Here is a 16,904-nt window from a genome sequence, read left to right on the forward strand (position 1 = left end):
GATGGGGCAGCCACAGCTTCCCTGGGCAGCCTGGGCCAGGCTCTCAGCACCCTCACAGCACAGAATTTCTTCCTAACATCTAACTTAAATCCTCCCTCAACATGTCTTCAACTGTTCTTCAGAAAACCACAATCTAAAAGAGAATTTAGTTTACTGAAATGTTTGGGCAGCCCACAGCCTTTGAGGAGTTTCTTAGTGGGTGTATGAGGCAGTGTCAATATTCTCCTCCATCAGTTATTGAAGATCTTATAATATTGTCCAATTAGACAGTGTGGTTTGTTACCACAGCTTTTGTCATTGGGAGACATACAAGGGAAACCGAGTTATTAGCTAGTTCAGCCCTTCAGTTTTTTTATGGGGGCAGTTCATATTTCAAGACCTGACTCTTCAGAAAGATGAACTCATAAAGACTTACAGGTCTTGATTCATTAATCATTTGTAAATATAGTCTATTCTTACAATGACACCCAAGGAAACCCTAAATTTTGCAAGTGCTGGGAACTATTCCTAAATTACACCAGTCATAATTAAGCATATATGAACCATTATCATACTTATTAATTCTCAGTTTAAGAAACTCTGCCTAGAAAGAGAACAAAAATAGATGACTGACATATTTCAGGAGGCAACTCCTCCCCTTCTCTCATGAATTTACAGTATGAAAGAAAAGTTGGTTCCTTCTGTGAGGCCAATAGCACAATTATCACAAAAATCGTCATGCACAACTCTCAAAACATTCGTTTCAGCATCTTTGAATAAAATAAGAGCATTGCCATAGTCATTAAGACATTTCTGGAAGCAAAATAGTGTGAGAGTCCACAAAGCTAGCACAATTACAACTGAAGAAGTTAAATGTGGGTGGACATACCAGAAAATTGAGGTGAAAATTCATGTACAGTCAGCACCATTGAAATAGATATTCCCATAAATAAATATTCCCATCAATTCAAGTCTTCTGACACAGCCATAACTAAGTTGCATCAGGCCAGTTCTGCTAAGGTGGATTCAAACAAGTGACAAGATCCCCACACAAGGCATCCAGACCACTCAGCTCAGGAGAACTATCACCAGCACTGGTGAGAGGCGAACACGTCCTTTCTTGCTGCGTCTGTTCTTCCCATCACCTACACCTTCCCTGTCACTGTGAAGCACATCAATATTGTGAGATTATTCAACCTCCCTGGAAGACCATATGAACACTACAGGGCTTCACCTTACAGCTGCACTAGCACTGTCCCTGGCCAGCTACTGCCAGCACCAGGGGAGCCTGGGTCCATGCCTGGTGAAGGTCCCAGGAGAAACAGATGGCAGACACTGCTTCTCCATCCCCAAAATGCTTCATAAATGCTATCAGACTGTTGACCTGGCCTCTGCTGGAGTCCTTCATCCCAGGCCTGAGCTGCAGGCAGAGGACCTGCTATCCCACACCAGAGGTGACTGACATCCCAGCAGACTGGGAGGCAACAGACATCTTGCACTCCTGTCACTTAAGCTTCAGAGTCAATCCAGGAGATGCACTGCCAGTTACACAGGTGAAATAGAAAATAAAGAAATAACCAACTGAGTGTTGACTATCCGTTAGAAAAGGTTGAGCTCTGGCTCAAACTGCAGCTGGAGAAGGAACTGGCAGTTACTTCATCTCCTAAAGCACCCATGTTGGATGTGGTAGCTCCAGGTTTGCCTCATCCATTGCTGCTGATGAGGGAGTTCTTCAATCCAAGCTGACTGGCATATGCCCAAACATGGAAAAGCAAGAAGAATCGATTTTCCTCCACAAGCAGACAGCTTGCGAGAAACCCCATGGATATTCCCAGATAATTAGAGCTGTCTCAGATCTAATCAGGCTCCCAGAGTAGACACTTTCTTTGCACCATTACTGATACGCTTCATTTGACCTAGCAAGCTCTGCATCTCCATGGTTTCTCCGCCTGGGTTTATTCCTTCAAGGAGGATTGTTAAAGAGAATGGGAATACTTTGAAACTCAAGGCAATCTGGTCAAGTCTGCTGAAATTTGTTGCAGCATCCTTCTCCTTAAACTCATTCCCCAACCTGTCCCCTTCATCCATTTTTAAAGCAGAACTGAGCAAAAATTGCATATAAGGAAAACCTACAATCACAAGAGATAAAAGTATACATTTACAGATCTGGAGATATTAGAAAGGAGGATATCACTCTTCCTTGACTGCTAAATAACAAGTAATATGCAACATATTTTCAGGGCAAATTGCATCATCAGACTATTCATCTTACTAGTGAAAATAGTTGCCAACAGGCTAGTTTATCCCAAGGGAATGCAGAGCTGCCCACTGGTCTCAGTCTTTACCTACTAGAATTTCCCACAACTGTTTACAAAATCATCACCTTTAATTGTAAGTTAATTTTAAAAACACACTAAACATATGAAGGGCTTTGATATATTGATTAGAGTAACACTTTAAAATTTGAGTGCAAAAGAAAACCCAAGAAAAAAATTAATTAAAGGGGGTTTCGTGACTACCTTTCATCTTTCAGCTCATATTTTCAGATTTTAGGAGGCCACACAACACTTCTTGCCCTTCTGCTCAGCACTGTTGAGACCACACCTGCAGTACCAAGGCTGCCTGGTGTGAGGGAGATGCAGACACACTGCAGCAAGCCCAACAACCTGTCACAGGGATGGTGAAGGGATCTGAGCATCTGTTGTGTGGATGCTCCCAGAGACCTGAGACTGCTCCACCTGGAGAAGGCAGGCTTTGTATCCAAGAGGGATATAATGCTGGGCAGGGTCTTAGTGGTGCCCTGTGACAGGAGAGGCGTCTGGATATGCCATTTCAGACATGAGAAAAAACTGTTATTCCTGTATGAGGGTGGACAAATACTGGAGCAGGTTGCCCAGAGATAGTCCCTGAATATATTCAAAACCTGCTCTGACATGGTCCTGGGAAACCTTCTGGACATGACCTTGCTCTGAGCAAGGCTCATGCCTGCAAGTATCTCAGGGTGGGTGCAGGAGGATGGAGCCAGACTCTGCTCAGCAGTGCCCAGGGACAGGGCGAGGGGCCACGGGCACAGGCTGGAACATGGGGAGTGACATGGAAATAGGAGGGAAAACTTCTTTATGGTGGGGGTGACAGAGCCCTGGGACAGGCTGCCCAGGGGGCTGTGGAGTCTCCTTCTCTGGAGACATTCAAAGCCCTGGATGCAGCCCTGGGGAATGTGCTCCAGGGGGTCCTGCTGCAGTGGGAGAGTTGGGCTGGATGATCTCTGGAGGTCCCTTCCAACTCTGACAATTCTGTCATCCTGAGAAGAGGTTCATTCTGGCCTCTCCAGAGGTCCCTGCAGACCTTGGCCATTTGGGGATTCTCTATTGCTTTCAAATATCACAAGAAATAAACTCTGTGCTGACCTCAAAACGTTGTTGTCCTTTCCACTTCTGGCTGGAAAGTGTACAGCAGTGCTGCTGCTGACATGCAGACTGACCAGCCCCTTCACCCCTGGAGAGCAGAGAGTGTCCAAGGCACCAAGATACCACGAAAACCAGAACACTGCAAAACAAGCCCATCCATGGGCCTTGGTCTCTGCTGCAGTGCTCACGTATCCTTAACTTAAACCCTTCCCCTGCACACCCCAGTCTTTTTCTCTAAGTCAATCCATTCTTTTCAAAGGCACAGCAAGACATCTCGTGCATGACTACAGAAACATGAAGTTGCTTCCTGAATGCACCTGGGACTGCATGTACCTGCACTCTCAAAAATCCCAGAAGTATAATCCTCCTCAAAACTGAAAAAAAAATAATAATTAATAAAATACTTCTTTAAGCAGAATAAATTAAAATAATCCAAAACTAATTAGATCTGACTTTCATGTGTGCAGAATCATTCACTTTACAGGACAAGCAAAGAGAAGAAACATTTTTGTGCCAGATTACTGGAAGTTAAGTGAGCAGTTTGAGGACATTTTTGTAAGTACCTGCACTCATGAACACATGATGCATGGACAGAGTAAGTGGGGAAATAAAAGCATTGTAAGGGGATGAAAATCCCAAGCATACAGAAATCACATACTTTTTCTATCCAGAATAAACCTTAAATTCCTAAAGTGTCAGATTGTGGAGGATTAAAATAATGTCTGCATTTCTGTTTTTTATTTTTTCCAAAGACAAGTCTCAGGCAGGTGAAGCACTATCTTAATTTCTGACAGCTACCATTTCCACCATCTCTACAGAAACTTGGAGTATCACGCACAAAAATCCTCTCACTTGCCTGAAGAGTGCAGAATTACACTACAAGTTATGTCAAACATGGCACATGAAGGACAACTCAGCTGGGAACTAGAGACAGGTGTCACACTCATATCAAAGATGACTTGTGAACAATTAGATATCACCATTTCAAAATGAGATAAATACCTGAAGCCAGCATATATGCCATTTTGCATAATTCCCTTGAAAAAAAATATAATCTTCTGTCATTGTCTTTAAAAGTACTCTGTCCACATTTTTACCTCAGAGAAATATGCAAAAAAATTCCAAATTTAATTTTCCATTATGAATAATATACATAAATAGACACACACTTTATGTAATTTAAGGTATTCTGAAGCAGTTTCCTATTTAAATTATATGATAAAGTTATATTCTAAATTTTGGGAAATAAAACTGTCAGAACATGGCAGCTGAACTGTTTTGAAACTAACTTTAAAGCAAATTCAGCAATAATTTTGCAAACAGCCAAACAACAGCTAAGAGGAACTAACTTCCTTTGTTGTACTGAGTTCAAAAGAAAAACAACACTACGAGGGAAGCACTGCTCTGTTACATACAAGTGGCAAAAGCATTTTAAAAATAAGATTCCCATTTTATAGTCAAAGCTAGACACGTGCAAGTGCCATTGAAGAATGACAGTGAATTACAGCCACAAAATTCATAAAAATACACAAGCCACCCAGCAGATGAGAGGTACCCGAGAGCGACTGAAAGGGAAGAGTAATAGTCTTTGAACTGACAAACCTGCAAGTAACTAAACAAACAGGTTCTTCTGTTAATATGGAGAATTCAGCAAAAGAATATCAACAGGGAGATTTCAGAAAATCTCTTCTACTCTAAACTGCTGCAGGCATTAGTCTGCCTGTGAGTGAATGTTGCTTCTCTCCGAGTGATTTTGTGCAACCTAAACTGAAGAAACAGCTTCCCAGCATTATACAGTTTCCATCAAAAGCAAACATTTCATTAATTTCAATGCAGAGTTTTAAACTGCCTACATTTCAAAGCAGGATGGGTTTAATAATGCGTAACAGCACATTAGACCTTGTTAAAAAAAAACCACCCTAAATTCCTACCTTGCCAGATCCAAACTGAGAAGTTCCTGCTGCTCTCACCCATCTAAAGTAGCATCACCGGAGTGAGAGACACATACTGAGCTTCACAAAGCTCTCTGCAAATCTGAGCTGGCCTCTGGAGCTGACAGTTGCTCAGTAATGCTGCTCACCTCCAGCTGGTAGCAACAGCCCTGAGCAAATATCATTAGACTACTGCTGTGAACTGCAGCTACGGAGAGCGAAAAGCAAGACAAGTCCTGATACGTGAGTGTGTTTCAACACATCTTCAGAGGAAGTGACTCAACTATCTCCACATCTTTTAACACTGCGAGTTGCTTCCCCCTTCCCTCCCCCACTGCAGAAGATGGTGTCGGCTGAAGGGTTCTTTGGCTTGTTTATTAAATATTGGCACAAAACAAGCTCAACTGGTGAACAACAGATCATCCCGACAGTAACTTTCTTCATAAAATACCTTGAGCAGAGAAATATAAATGTGTGTTTTAACAAAGGCATATATAAGTATTTCATGAAAATAGAAATGGACACATACTTTCTATCTTGGATAATATTTCTGAAGATATTTAGACATTTAAAAGCAGTATTCAGATACCAACTCATCTTAATCTCATAAAATGTAAGGAAAATTCCTTCTTGGTCATTACAGAAATATTAGAAACTGAAGAAGAAAGAATTCAGGTAAGAATGAAGCAGTAAAAATGTAGATTTTATCCAGCTGAATTTCAACATGCATGCAGTTCGAAATGAGTGTAAGTATTGAACAAGAGGATTTGCTTTCTTAATTGCTAGGCATTAGATCCTGTTACATACTTAAAGTATGACACTTCAATTGTTTATCTAATTTCTACTCATTGAAGAAAATCTTACATAAATTTAGCTTGAAGCTGGGATCCAGAAAGATAAGCAGCTCTTCTTAACATCTCTGTATGTCTTTTACATTGTACAGTAATTTCTGTTCCTTCAACATAACCCTCTGTCAGATTGCTTCTCATCTATGGGTTCTCCTGCTGTTTGGTTTCTATGCAGTAAACGTAAAATTCCAGAGGGGATGAGAAACAAGCACCAGTTGGAAATGTGGATTCTCTCTTCCTAGACACCTCCATTCCATAAGGACACCCCTGGATGCTCGGGATTTCCTCTCAGAGTGGTCCTGTTCACATGGGAACCTGCAAGTCTAGATTTAAATCCAGTGGTGTGATTGTGAATTACTGGTTTTAAACTTCACGGACAACCAGAAAGCACACAGCAGACTGCAGCCAAGTGGGCAAAGCACTTTTCTCAGGAATTCATACTTTAATCATTGAAATAACTAATTTAATAGATATCATTAGTGGTGGAAATGAAACACTTAAGATTTTCCAGATTCTTCCCTCAACAGTGCCTTGCTACAAAGGTTAGAAAAGCTTGGTGGAATTAGTTAACTCATATCACACAGCACCCAGCTTGCACACTAGACTTGGTCAGGCAGTTCCCATTTTTTCTTCATTTTAGGTGAGTTTATAATTTCACAACTGTGGATATAAAGATGCTTTTAGCATTCACTTTACGACCGAAAAACTAAAAATCCTTCCTAAGGGGAAAAAGAGCACATGCCAGAATCACTCCCCTGGGGAAGGAGACTCTGAGTCCAGGTTCTGACAGGCCTGCCTGGGATGCGACACACAGAGGTAACACAGACCATGGGAGATGGGTGCAGAAGAAACCTCAAAAAGTCATCACTCCTGTGGCATGAAGAAAGATCGTAGATGCAACATACGTGACACCTGTGACCACATCCTTGATACGAGCAAAATCTCCATGCCAAGAGATGAAGACAGCTGGTTTTGGGAGACTTCTCACTACCAGCACCAAGAAGTAACTTAGAGGAGCAGATTAATAAGGAGTGAATCATCACTTTTCTCTACTACAAGATACATTTTTTCCTATAGCAGCAGTTTTATTTTAGAAAACAATGGAGAAAGGTGGTTTTGTTATTAATATAAGGATCTGTGCAGCTTTTGTGGCTTTAGATACATGCACCTGCCATCACCTTTATCATTTAATCCCTCTGTGCCTCATTTTTGACCACTGGAAGCAGCATAATAATTCTCCCTTACCTTCCAGGTGAACACACAACACTCAGACACTGCTGTGAGAGGGTCCATGAAAGGAATAGTAACATTTTCTATCTCCCTGACTGAAACTCTGGAGAACAATTAATTCATCTTTAAGTAGCCCATATGCTGCTGTTCTCATTTAATGGCAATATCCAAAGAATTTCATGTATTTTTCCATAGAGGAAAAGCAAGCAATAGAGGACAAAGCACAACAGAAAGAAGAAATACAGAAGGTACACACTTTTTAAAGTAATGTCATCTATCACTGCTGCCTACCTTCAAAGCAGGAAACCCCATCTGCTCCAAACTAATAAATACCAAATGACAAGTTCTTACATAGGGTCAAAATCCATCTGAGGAGAACTCTTTGCAGAAGCTGCCCTGCAACACAGTGAAACAGCCACCACCTTTTCTGATAGAAGAAAGCCCTTTGCTACTCAAGACCACAACAACATGATGAAACAGGGATGCTGCTGATGGGCACCCACCCCAACGAGCTCCTTGGTCTTTTGGATAAAACAGGGAGATGGAAATCACTAAATTTCCCACCATTTGCACTCTTTGGAAGGTATCCCCTTCTTGAATGGTGCCTCCTGGACTCTCCATCACCCACCAGTCTCAGCAACTACTCTCCTGGGCCCTCATGCTGAGGGCTTACCCCAAAGCCACAGATGACTTCTCTACCATGCCAGCAGAGGGGGGAAGGAAATTATTAAGGACTGAAAAATGCCTTTCAGAGCACTCAAATGCATCCTTGGATGAAGAGCTGTGATATTGAGCATCCCACTCCACAGCATCATGCAACCATGTGCATCTCCCACAACAGTGGGAGAAATAGGTGGGTTTTTTTTGGTCTCCCTTTTTTTGATTTCGGAATGTGCCTCTCTCCTTAGTTTCTAAAGGCACGTGATGTGATGTTACATTAACATGTTTTCCAAATGTGGTTTTTGAAACCCTATTGCAATGGATGAGAAATCAGTTATTTGGAAAGCAAAAAAAAGGTGCCGTATCTCTCTGCTATCAGAAATTGAACAGCAGATGATGGACCTGCAAGACTGAGTAAAGTATGCTTAAAATCTGCATTTTCTGATGAAGCTTCTATTCCAGTAAAAACACATTATGACAGAATCACAGCATGTGAGGGGTTGGAAGGGACCTCCAAAGATCCTCCAGTCCAACCCCCTTGCCAGAGCAGGACCAAACCAGGGCAGGTCACTCAGAAAGGCATCCAGGCAGGTCTGGAAAGTCTCCAGAGAAGGAGACTCCACAGCCCCCTGGGCAGCCTGTCCCAGGGCTCTGTCACCCTCACACCAAAGAAGTTCTTCCTCATGTTGAGGTGGAACTTCCTGGGCTCCAGTTTGAATCCATTGCCCCTGGTCCTGTCCCAGGGCACAAGTGACAAGAGCTTGTCCTGCCTTCTTGCTGCCCTCATGTATTTATGGACATTCATTAGATCCCCTTTGGTCTCCTCTCCAGCCTGAACAGCCCCAGGTCTCTCAGCCTTTCCCCATCAGGTGTTCCAGCCCCTTCATCATCCTCGTGGCCTCCCTTGGACTCTCTCCAGTGTAGGTCCCTGTCCCTCTGGAACTGGAGAGCCAAAAAAAACACCTTCATCAGAATCCATGTGCACATTTCATTTGAGTGACTTTGCCTTTGAAACCATCATCCAAGAAGCTTTTTTACTTACACTAAGTAATAATAAACTGCAATTAACTATACCCTAACCTACTCATTTGTGTAACACACAGTATGTTCACCTGAAAGACTGAAACTGCTTATTTCAGCTGTTCCACTCAGACATTGGTGTTATTTTTCTTCAGAAAACTTTACAGCCTGAGGAGCAGAATCCAGTTTCCCAGTGTTTGCTGCACCATTCAAAAGGAAAATACTACCCACCAGAGTTTTGTAATGCTAGGTCCCAATTTAACATTTTAAATTAATACAGAATTGATGAGACACCTGTTATCAGGGTGATAAGGGGAAAATTATTTTCCCTTCATGAAAAGCCAGCAATTCTTACAGTTATGTCTGATTAGAAGGTTAGAAGCATATTGCATTCAGTATTAATTTGGCAAGCACTGTATTTCTTTAAACTCAAGAACAGCAACCGTAACCATTAGTGACAATGCTTAACCATAAATAATGGTACCAAAACTATCATGCAGTTGGTGTGAAAAATTTGCTTGAGTTAAACTACTAATGTCAATTTCCCTATAATTTGACTAATGCCTCTCTGTGTTTTCCTCCGCTTAGTGACAGCATGCCTCATCTGAATTTCTTATTAATTACCTCTGCCCACATCAATTATTTCTGCAGATGGAATCAAATACAATTTGCTAAGACACTCAGTTCCCTGCTGGAACATGTCAAAAATACCCCAAATCAAATAATTATTTGACTGAGCATGTTGGCCTTTGCAGCCCTCCAGCTTTGCCCCTAAACACCACTAAGGACCAGTTGCTACAAGCTGGAAAGAGACCTGAAACCACCTCCTCCTTGTCCATGTGGAAACCTTGGAAATGATCTCTCTAGTTCTGCCCATGATAACCACACTTCTCCAGAAAGCAGCAAGAGGAGAGCATCTTCCAAGGCAAGAAGCCTGGGCTTCTCATGCCTTGTGTGGGAAAACAGAACCTGGATTGTGTTTTGCTTTAACTTTCTTGGCAGGAGCTGTGAAGGAGTGTGAGATGAGCAGTGTTTCACTGGTCATTCAGCCTTGGGGCCTGACCAGGCAAATTTATGTCCAGTGGGGAGGACAGGTCCCACTCCCTGGCAGGGAGGAATGCATCTCCTTCTCTAGACATATTCAGACTGGATGTAGCCTTGTGGAATGTGCTCCAGGGGGTCCTGCTTCAGCAGGGGTTTGGACTAGAGGATCTCTAGAGGTTCCTTCCAACCCTGACAATTCTGTGATTCCATGATTACTAAATTTCACTTAATTAGTATAGATGCACTAACCTCTGAACAGTCTCAGTGACGACATCTGATGTTTGGCACACCATGAGAAAGTCGAGCTAACAGCAACTGAATGTTTCCATTGCTTTCAGAAAGTTAAGCAAGGAAGTACAACCTATAGAGAAAGCTGTCTCTGCAGCAGCTCTGTGCTTGGAATCAGATGGAAATGTAGTTTCTCTCTTTTTCACCTGACCAAATCTTTTCACAGCTTCAGGTAATTTCAAATGTGTGTAGTTTACAGAAGAGAGAAAGGTTTAAAACTATTTAACATTCCTCCTGAGGAGCAAAATGATGCTGTACCAACACAAACCCCTTACAGACAGATGCACTCTAGAAAGAGTCACCATGTCCCAAGTCACGCCAAGCCAAAGGGTACCAAAACACCTTCATTTCTTACCATTAAAAGCTAGCAAAAAAAGAGAGTGCTTCTTCTCCTTAAGCACTGCTGAATCACACAGATGCCAAATGCATTTTGACGCATTTAAAACTTACCTTCAAGAAAGCAAATAATAAGAGCTAATGGAGTTCTACTTACTTACCTTTTCAAGAATACATTTACTTATTTTCAGTTAGAAATTTAGTTGCATTGCTCATTCATAATGGTAGATAGTGTCCATAGTATTCATATCATTTCCTGGAAACAGTCCTTCAGGCCTTTCTGGATTTTAGATATTGAAACTCATTCTAAAGTTCCATTTAAAAACTGGTTTTCATTCTCCACTGCGAGAGGTCTAAACACAACTTGAGATGATTTTGGTTTCTACTACCTTTATAAATCAGGCAGTCTGCTCAGGTATGCCTACACACAGTGCAATTCCATGCAAAAATCCTTAGCCAGGCATGAGCAACCTCGTTCCAAAATCAGAAGCTCAGATTTTGGTTCTATATAAATCATAGAATCACAGAATATCAGGCTGGATGAGACAAGGACCATCTGGTCCAACCTTTCTTGGCAAAAAAAAAAGTCTAGACAAAACAGCCCAGCACCCTGTCCAGCCAAATCCTAAAAGCATCCAATGTTGGGAATGCCCCTGAAACCTTAAAATGTTATTTTTCCAAATTGTCCTTTGATGAGCTATGAAATTCTTTAGTGATACGCAAATGGAAGAAGCTCATTCAGGTCATTACTTAAATGTTTATATTCTCCCATAAACACACTGTTAAGTCTCTATATCACAGTCCCTAGGCAAATGGAGCTAATGTCTTTTCACATCGTCACACAAATGGGATGAGTCAACTCTAATCAGCTGAAGTACCTGGCAGCATTTCTAGAGAATTCAAGTCCCTGGATTTTTTCCTCCTCTCTGGCTTAGTTCTGACACAACATTCTTGATAAGTTTCTTGTCACTTTCTTTGGGTAGATCTCTTCTGTGTTTTCTGTTTGGGATTTTGTCTAGGAGACCAGCTCCAGTGCAGGGGAGCCCACACTGGGGAAGTGAGTTGTGGCAAGTAAGGCTGGCAAAGGGTTCTTTTTGGAGTCCTTTTTGGGTCTCTTCTTGGGACTTTTGGAAGCCAGGAGAGTGGCAAGCCTATGCCTGGGGCTGGCAGGCCCCACCACGTTGCCCAGGGAGTGGGGCAGAGTGGGCAGGCAGGGCCAGGGAATGATGGGGTCCACCTGGCAGAAAGTCGTGGCATCTCTCAGCTCTGCAGCCTCTAGGGCTGAGTTCTTCCCAGACTGAGGTGTCCTGGGAAAATGTCAGCACCCAGGTGTCAGGATGCAGGGTGTGCCCAGCAGGAGTCTGAGTCACAGGATGACAGAACGGTCAGGTCAGAAGGGACCTCCAGGGATCATCCAGCCCAACTCCCACCTAAAGCAGGACCCCCTGGAGCACATTCCCCAGGGCTGCATCCAGGGGTTTGAATGTCTCCAGAGAAGGAGACTCCACAGCCCCCTGGGCAGCCTGTCCCAGGGCTCTGTCACCCTCACCATAAAGAAGTTTTCCCTCCTATTTCCATGTCACTCCCCATGTTCCAGCCTGTGCCCGTGGCCCCTCGCCCTGTCCCTGGGCACTGCTGAGCAGAGTCTGGCTCCATCCTCCTGCACCCACCCTGAGATACTTGCAGGCACTGATCAGGTCTGTCCTCAGCTTCTCCTCTCCAGGCTGAGCAGCCCCAGCTCTCCCAGCCTTTCCTCATCAGGGAGATGCTCCAACCCCTCATTCATCTTTGTTGCCCTCCCTGGACTCTCTCCAGCAGTTCCCTGTCTCTCCTGAACTGGGAAGCCCAGAACTGGACACGGTATTCCAGATGTAGCCTCCCCAGGGCAGAGCAGAGGGGCAGGATGAGCAGAGTTGTTGTGAATGGAGTTCAATCCAGCTGGCAGCGAGTCACCAGTGGTGTGCCCAGGGGCCTGCTCTCTATAACATCTTCCCCAATGACCTAGATGAGAGGACCAAGTGCACCCTCAGTCACTTGGCATGGTTTAAGAGTTGGGTTAATGGTTGGTAAAGTTAGGTTATGGTTGGACTTAATTATCTTATAGGTCTTTTCCAACCAGAAGGTTTCTGTGACTCTGTGATTATGTTTTTTTCTTTTTGCCTACCCTAACATCTTTCAAATATTGAGAATTCTCTGGGGAAAGAAATCTACTTCGATAGCAGCTTGGCAAGTAAAGCTCCAGCGACCTTAACACTTACTGCACCTATTGTATGGAAGCTATAGCTTTCTTCCCCTAATTCAAGTGGAGTCTAGCTTTTTGCAGGTGGATTTCACACTCGGGCCCATAGGTTTTCACTTGATAGCACAAGTGACAGGACTTTGCCCTGAAGACCTGAAAAATTCAGCTTTAAGTAGAAACCTCAGCTAACACACAATGCCACAAACTTAGACTAAATCCTTACTCTTTCCATAACAAGAATTAAATACTATATTTGAAATTTCTAGTTCTGTTCCTGTCAACTGTAAAATACATCTCTCAGCTCAGTAAAAAACTAACCAGAGATCGCACAATAAAGAGCTGTTGAAATGCTTTTTGGAAAAGAATAAACCCTAATGCAGGTGCACATTTAGAATTTCTTGATGCAATCGTATTCCCCAAATGAGAGATTAACATTTTAGTGGAATCTTAGGTCTATAAATACCATCTTGAATAGCACTGATTCTCCATCATCATCCACCATGGCTATCCCTTCTGAAGAGCTGATAGCTGTTTCCAGCTCCTCCTGAACATGTTGCATGGATTGGTGGTTTATAACACATCAATAACCCCATGTCTTTGCTGTCACAAGCCTCTCCATCCCCTGCCTCCACTGAGACAGCAGACCAAAAGAACTTACAAGCACACCATCCCTCACACATTGGCATCTGCCCCCAGGGTTATCTCTAGCAAGCCTGGGTTTATCTTCTGCCCCCCCAAATCTACTACTAAAGCTCCTTCAGTGAGCTCTTCTACCACCTGCACAAAGACCCTTTTCCTCTCTGAGAAAAGTGTACCCTGTCTGTCACCAGTAGGCCTGCTTTTGTATTGAGTGGTGAACTTGCAGTGTTGGGTTAATGGCTGGACTTGATGATCTTAAAGGTCTTTTCCAACCAAAATGACTCTATGAGAAACTGACCAATTATCATTTAAAAAACCCCACAAAATTCTGCTGGTGACACCAGGCTCTGAGCCAGGTATTGATTTCTTGGTTCTTCCTGATCCTTCCCTGCAACTGGAAGGATAGAGAATATCTCTTGTGCTCCTGACCCCTTGACCAGTCAAGCCAAGGCTCTTGACTGCCCTCAGGCTTCTTGTTGCAACTTGATCACTGTCTACCTGAAAAAACAATAAGGGATAATCAACTGAGGGCTGTACCAGACTAGGAAGCTTTCTCTTCACATCCTTAACATGGGCCCCAGGGAAGCAGCAGGTTGTGAAGGACCAGGTCTGCATGTCAGGCCTTCTGTTCCCCTCGAGAGAGTCTCCTGTGACAAAACCCCATCATTTTTCCTTTATGGGAGCCATTTTGACACAGGCCACAGACTGACTTAACTTTGGTGACACCTCCAAGATAGATGAACCACAATTTCTTCTTTCTAATAGCCACAAGCTTTCTTAGCTAAGTATCCATTAAAGACAACATGGAAAATAATCTTGCACAAGGTCCTGCATTTTACCTAACTTGCAAACCCCTTGATGGTTTTGAAATAAGCAGCTATTTGTGTAAATGAGAGATTATCCACTTACAGTTACATACTTACATGCTAAGGGAACTACCATCTTAGTCAATGCTAATGGAATTTTTGGAAAAGCTCTGTGAAAATAAAACCCCCCTCAGCTTAGTTTTGAAGCCCTGTTGCAATGCAAATCCTGAAGACATGAACTTGATATAAGCAGACTCTTGAGAACTGAGACTGGCTCACACCTCTTTATTTTAACCACTGAAAATGTACAGTGGGCCTTCAGAGGCACAAGGGGCAGTTTCTGTATTTGTACTTGTCTTTCTTTTCCACTGTTTTGTTTTTTCTTTTAAACAGATATTATGGCTGAGGGTACAGCTCAGATGTCAACTGAACATATGTGATGACAAAAGCTTGGCTATGACTGAACCCCAAATTAAGAGAGAAGGAAGAAGGCCCAGAGAGTGGCCTGACAAGACAATTCTGCTGAAAAAAGAAAAACCAAACAAAAAAAAAACACCAAAAAACACCAAAAAAAGGAGGACTCTGCCGAACTAAAAAAGCCTGAAGTTATGCTAAAGCAAATAAAAGTAGGGGGTTTTGAGATGCTTTATAAACTCTTGTAGGTGACCCTGTAGAATACACCATGTTCATTAGTCACACTGCTGACAGATGAAGGCAGCTGTCTTTCCAGAACTGATTAAACAAACTCCTCAGACAGCACAAAATACCCTGTTCACATAAGGTGCCCCTTTGCATTCCCTGACTTCAGGAAGGGGTTATACTTTGCCCTTTACTATAAAGCAGCCTTCTTCAATGCATCAAAGGCATGACCACCATGAAAGCACTCCAGGTGACCTTCAGGACATTCCTTTTATAATAGCCACAGGAGAGTGGGACACAGCCACCACACAAAAGAAGGACATTAAAACCGTTAGAACTAATACAAAATTCATAAAGATACTTCCTCCAAATCAATTTGGCACTGCACTTCAATCATTTGCATTAAAGCTCAATTTTGTGTGTAGTTTTGTGTGCCATTTTGACCAAGGAAAGCCACTATAAATAACACTTGTGCTGTGGAGAGGTAAGGACGGAGGCAGTTGAGACTCTTCCCCTGGATGTGGTATTTTGCCTCTTTTTCCAAGAGAGAGGAGAAAGATGCACCTTCAGGAGCAGTGCTGGTCTGTGATCCCCAAGGGCACCTCTCTGATGTGGGGCTCTTCATCTTGGGGAGGTTCAGGACATCGAGCTTCGATGTTACACAGAGAGCCTAAATATGCAGCTCAGGACTGTGCTCCCTGGCACGAAGCCAGGCTCATGTGGAATTTGCTGTAAGTGTTCTCAGAAACCTTTAAGTGCTTTTCAGTGACTTCTGCAACCTGTGTGGACTGTTTAATGGCTGTCACAAAGCTCCGATATCAGAAGGCTTCATTTGGTTTCCATTAACACCTTTCAGTGAAATTTCGGGTAGTTGCTCTTGGACAGTAATAACAGCATAAGTGCAAAAATATAAAACTAAACTACCACAAAAAAGGTATTTCCTGTGCTTAGTCTTATTCCTGAGGAAGGGAATGGCCATTTTCTAGTATTAGTAGCTTGCATATTTTTCATTTTCAAAGAGCTTCTCTATTACAGAATCATGAAGATTGAAAAAGACCTTCAAGATCATCAAGTCCAACCATCCACCCTACAGCCCCCAACCACAAAACCATCTCCTGAAACATCATGTCCACCCATTTTTTAACCCCTCCAGGGATGCTGCCTCCACCACCTCCCTGGGCAGCCTGTGCCACTGTCCCACCCCTCTTTGGGTAAAGAAATTCTTCCTAATATCCAATCTGAACCTCCCCTGGCACAACTTGACCCCATCTCCTCCTGTCCTGTCGCTGGTCACCAGGGAGAAGAGCCCAACTCCCACCTCACCACAACCCCCTCTCAGGCAGCTGCAGAGCAACGAGGTCTCCCCTCAGCCTCCTCTTCTCCAGGCTGAGCAGCCCCAGCTCCCTCAGCCTCTCCTCACCAGACCTGCTCTCCAGACCCCTCCTCAGCCTGGTTGCCCTTCTCTGCCCCCTCTGCAGCCCCTCCGTGTCCTTCTATCCTGTGGTGCCCAAACCTGCCCCGGTGCTGGAGCTGCAGCCTCAGCAGGGAGCAGAGGGGCAGGATTAGTTGTGGCCCAAGGGCAGGACCCAACACTTGGCCTTCTTCAGACTGCTGCCCTTGTCCTTGGCCCCTGGGTCCAGCCTGTGCAGGTCCCTCTGCAGAGCCTCCTGCCCTCCCACAGGTCGACCCTCCCACCCAGGTCATTGCAAACGGGCTGAGGGTGCATCTGTCCCCTCTTTGGTTGCCTGTATGGCTTCTTCTTTATTTCCATGATGATTTCTTGCAAACAATCAGCAGAATTTATCACACTCTCCAGGGCAAGAGGTTTCAATAATTGA

This window comes from Chaetura pelagica, unplaced genomic scaffold, assembly GCF_000747805.2.
Source record: "Chaetura pelagica isolate M959 unplaced genomic scaffold, ChaPel_1.0 scaffold423, whole genome shotgun sequence".
NCBI classification, from domain to species: Eukaryota; Metazoa; Chordata; class Aves; order Apodiformes; family Apodidae; genus Chaetura; species Chaetura pelagica.